This window comes from Pristiophorus japonicus, chromosome 11, assembly GCF_044704955.1.
Source record: "Pristiophorus japonicus isolate sPriJap1 chromosome 11, sPriJap1.hap1, whole genome shotgun sequence".
Taxonomy (NCBI): Eukaryota; Metazoa; Chordata; class Chondrichthyes; family Pristiophoridae; genus Pristiophorus; species Pristiophorus japonicus.
Genome location: NC_091987.1, coordinates 67,143,650 through 67,148,975, shown reverse-complemented (window position 1 = coordinate 67,148,975; position 5,326 = coordinate 67,143,650). Strand labels below are relative to the sequence as shown.

General features: G+C 42.9%; 1 pseudogene; it reads left to right on the top strand.

The window, feature by feature from the left end:
- The first annotated feature begins 400 nt into the window (after positions 1-400).
- Positions 401-636, top strand: LOC139276530 (U2 spliceosomal RNA; annotated as a pseudogene).
- The last annotated feature ends 4,690 nt before the right edge of the window (positions 637-5,326 follow it).

Here is a 5,326-nt window from a genome sequence, read left to right as displayed (position 1 = left end):
AATACTTGTATGGCCATAAGTTTACCATTGTTACAGACCATATTCCTCTAACAGCAATCCTCCATCCAAAGTCCCCAGTTCCAACATTAGCTGCAGCCCGAATGCAGAGATAGGCTTTGATTTTGTCAGCATATACATATGATACTGAATACAGATGATCAGCTGATCACTGTAATGCTGATGCAATGTCTAGATTACCTTCCCCATCACAAGTTACACCCGCTAGGGAAGAAGTATTTTATTGTTCATTGATGAACTGCCAGTCGCAGCTGAAGAGATTGGTAGAGCAACCAAATGTGACCGTGATGTCAAAAGTGTATGAGTATATTGCAAATGGATGGCCAAACCAGGTAACAGACAAAGATACACATCCATTCTTCATTCGTAGGAATGAATTATCATCGCTTCTCGGCCTTTTGGCTAAGATCATGCGTAACTGACCTGACGGGAGTAACCATGACCCCAAAGTGGTTCTCCCTGGATCAGGAAGGTGGTTCTCCTATGCTTTTTGGAAATAGGAGGTGGGTGGGGTGGCTTGACCCATCCACCTCCACGAAGGTGTGTGGGGGGCCTAACCCATCCACCTCCATGGCACGAACCTGGTATTGCAGTACTTCCAGGAACGGTGCAGTGGCTCTTGGCCTTTTGGCTAAGAGCATTGGCGCAGAGTGATCCTTGATGTGTGCAAGGTGACTTCTGGCGTTTGTGATTTGACAAAGAATTGGAAAGATTGGCTACGAATTAAAAAAAAAAAAATCAGTTGATACAGATTGTATCATGTGGGGTGCAAGAGTGGTTATACCAAATAAATTCAGGTCCAAATTATTAGGAGAACTTCATGACCAGCACCTGGGAATGTGCTTGACCAAGAGTTTTGCAGGCAGTTAATTATGGTGGCCAGGTCTTGATAAAGATAGAGTGCATCGTGAGTCAGTGTACGACCTGTCAATCGGTAAGCAAGCAACCATCACCAGTACCATTACACCTATGGAAATGGCCTCCCAGTGTGAGGTAAAGGCTAGAAACATAGAAAATATGTTGCAGGAGTAGGCCATTTGCCCCTTCAAGCCTGCACTGCCATTCAATGAGTTCATAGCTGAACATGCAACTTCAGTACTCCATTTCTGCTTTCTCACCATACCCCTTGATCCCCTAGTAGTAAGGACTACATCTAACTCCTTTTTGAATATATTTAGTGAATTGGCTTTAACAACTTCCTGAGGTACAGAATTCCACAGGTTCACCACTCTGGGTGAAGAAGTTTCTCCTCATCTCGGTCCTAAATGGCTTACCCCTTATCCTTAGACTGTGATTCCTGGTTCTGGACTTCCCCAACATTGGGAACATTCTTCCTGCATCTAACCTGTCCAAACCCGTCAGAATTTTAAACGTTTCTATGAGATCCCCTCTCATTCATCTGAACTCCAGTGAATACAAGCCCAGTTGATCCAGTCTTGATATGTCAGTCCCACCATCCCAGGAATCAGTCTGGTGAACCTTCGCTGCACTCCCTCAATAGCAAGAATGTCCTCAAGTTAGGAGACCAAAACTGTACACAATACTCCAGGTGTGGCCTCACCAAGGCGCTGTACAACTAGCAACACCTCCCTGCCTCTGTACTCAAATCCCCTTGCTATGAAGGCCAACATGCCATTTGCTTTCTTAACTGCCTGCTGTACCTGCATACCAACCTTCAATGACTGATGTACCATGACACCCAGATCTCGTTGCACCTCCTTTTCCTAATCTGTCACCATTCAGATAATAGTCTGTCTCTCTGTTTTTACCACCAAAATGGATAACCTCACATTTATCCACATTATATTTCATCTGCCATGCATTTGCCCACTCACCTAACCTATCCAAGTCACTCTGCACCCTCATAGCATCCTCCTCACAGCTCACACTGCCACCCAACTTAGTGTCATCTGCAAATTTGGGGATACTACATTTAATCCCCTGGTCTAAATCATTGTACATTAATGCAAACAGCTGGGGCCCCAGCACTGAACCTTGCGGTACCCCACTAGTCACTGCCTGCCATTCTGAAAAGTAACCATTTACTCCTACTCTTTGCTTCCTGTCTGCCAACCACGGCAGACAGGAAGCAATCCATGGCAGCACACTACCCCCAATCCCATGTGCTTTAACTTTGCACATTAATCTCTTGTGTGGGACCTTGTCGAAAGCCTTCGGAAAGTCCAAATACACCACATCAACTGGTTCTCCCTTGTCCACTCTACTGGAAACATCTTCAACAAATTCCAGAAGATTTGTCAAGCATGATTTCCCTTTCCATGCTGACTTGGACCTATCATGTCACCTCTTTCCAAATCCGCTACTATGACATCCTTAATAATTGATTTCATCATCTTCCCCACCACCAATGTCAGGCTGACCGGTCTATAATTCCCTGTTTTCTCTCTCCCTTTTTTAAAAAGTGGGGTTACGTTGGCTACCCTCCACTCCATAAGAACTGATCCAGAGTCTATGGAATGTTGGAAGATGTCAATGCATCCGCTATTTCCAAGGCCGCCTCCTTAAGTACTCTGGGATGCAGACCATCAGGCCCTGGGGATTTATCGGTCTTCAATCCCTTCAATTTCCCCAACATAATTTCCTGACTAATAAGGATTTCCCTCAGTTCCTCCTTCTTACTAGACCCTCTGACCCCTTTTATATCCGGAAGGTTGTTTGTGTCCTCCTTAGTGAATACCGAACCAAAGTACTTGTTCAATTGGTCTGCCATTTCTTTGTTCCCCGTTATGACTTCCCCTGATTCTGACTGCAGGCGACCTATGTTTGTCTTTACTAACTTACATATTGATTTTGCTGAGTTAGAAGGACAACAATTGTTCATTGTGATTGATAGCCATTTGAAGTGGGTTGAAGTGTTTCCAATGTGGAAAATAACATGTAAAACATTGGACATTTTGCAAAAATCCTTTTCTTCATTTGGCCTCCCTGAAGAAATTGTTTCGGATAATGGACCACAATTTCGTTCAGAAGAATTTGCACAATTCACGAGCAAAAATGATGTGAAACATACCAAGATTTCACCATACCATCCTGCTTGAATGGTGTAGCAGATCGCACTGTACAAATTGTAAAACGTGCCCTCATAAAACAAATGTTCGATCCAAATCCAAGGAAACGACAGTTGTCATTGGATCACAGGTTGGCTAATTTTTTGATTACATATCGAAATACTCCTCATACAACTACTGGTAGAACACCAGCAGAGTTGTTTCTCAAACGACAGCCATGATCCAGATTCTCGTTGTTAAAACCAAATTTGGCACAGTCCGTAGAAGAGTCACAATTAAGACAGAAAGAGAATCATGATAGAGGTAGAGTAAAAGAGAGAAGTGTGAAATTAAACCAGAAGATGAGAGTGAAGAACCATCACCATAAATAGTTAAAGTGGTTACCAGGAAGAGTGGTGAAGATATGTGGTCCTCGCACATATTTGGTAAAGATGTTTGATAATGGACAGGTTAGGTTTGTTCATATTGATCATATTTTACTTACAGACATGGAAGGAGTTGAAGGTGGGAATGATGCAATTATTTCTGACTCATCAGATAGTTTTGATACACTAGTAGCAAATCCTAAATCCAATGTACTGGAAACAAATCCAGGAGAGAATCAGAATGAAAGTCTGAGTCCGAGTCAGGAAAACAAGGAGCCTGAAGTTAGTGAGTTCAAATGAAAATCAAGGAAATTCCGCGGAGGAAAACGTTCCTCAAGATGAACCTCGAATGAGTTTAGATTCAACACCATGTTTGGAAGGTTCTGTTCGAGAGAGAAGGTATCCTCTTCGAAACAGAAAACAAATGGTTAAGTTAAATTTGTAAATATAGAAAAAAAAAAGTATATCCTGTGTTATGTATAAAAATGAAAGTTATGTATCATGTTTGTTATAATAACTTCTTCATTACGGAGGGAGAAGTGTAATGTCTGTAAGCTTGTACTGTGGATGTGGATGTGGATGTATTGTGTACTGCAACTGCAGAGTTAATAATAAACAGAACCAGGCAGATTCCAGAGGCTTCCAAGAGAGCTGCCTGCCATGTAGGAAGCTGTGTGTGCTGTGCTCTGCGAATATATCACAGAGGCGAAGATCAGATCAGCCATTATCTTATTGAATGGCAGAGCAGGCTCGAGGAGCCATATGGCCTACTCCTGCTTTTATATCTTATGTTCTTATCAACCTGGTTGAATTCAGAAGTTACCAGATTGATGGATGAAGCGACATGGCTGGAAATTTGTGACCAGCCCAAAGCGGGGGGTGGGTGCAGGAACCCGGATGTTTGGATTTCCCCGCACACTGGCATTTTAGCTCCACAGCGTGCATATGACGTCACCCAACAGGTTGCCCTGCCCGGAAGCCAGTCTGTTTCCTCATCAAAAAAACATTATCAAGTTGGTTAAACACTATTTGACTTTAACAAATCTGTGCTGGCTTTCCTTAATTAATCTACACTTGTCCAAGTGACTATTATTTTGTCCCTGATTATTGCTTCTAAAAGCTTCCCCACTACCAAGATTAAGCTGACTGGCCTGTAGTTGCTGGGTTTATCTTTGCACCCTTTTTTGAACAAGGGTATAATACTTTCAATTCTCCAGTCCTCTGGCACCATCTCCGTATCCAAGGAGGATTGGAAGATTATGGCCAGTATCTATGCAAGTCACAAGACCTTTCATTGGCCCCATCTAGAATACAGTGTACAGTTCAAAGTCCTACAAATGGTTCAGAGGAGGGCCACTAGATTAATAACTTGTCTAAAAATCCTTAGCTATCACAATAGACTCCGCTGCTGGGTCTCGTCAATCTAGAAAAGTATAGACTGCAGCAGACTCAATTTGAAGTATTTAAAATGACGAAGGGACTAGATTATGTGGATACATTATTTGAATTCGATGTTGAAGAGAATGAGGACATGTGTAAAAGCTATGTAAACTCAATCTTCGGGCATACTGGCGTACTCATTCAATGTTTTGGCTGCGGGCTGTGTGAAACAAAGCCTTGCATTTATATAGTGCCTTTCATGACCACCGGACTTCCAAAGCACTTTACAGCCAATGAGATCCTTTTTGAAGTGCAGTCACTGCTGTGTTGTGGGAATTGCAGCAGTCTATTTGCGCACAGCAAGCTCCCACAAACTGCAATGTGATAATGATCTGTTTTAGTGTTGCTGATTGAGGGATAAATATTGGCCTGGACACTGGGGATAACTCTCCTGTGCTGCTTCGAAACAGTTCTGTGGGATCTTTTACTTCCACCTGAGAGAGCAGACGGGGCCTCGGTTTAACGTCTCGTCTG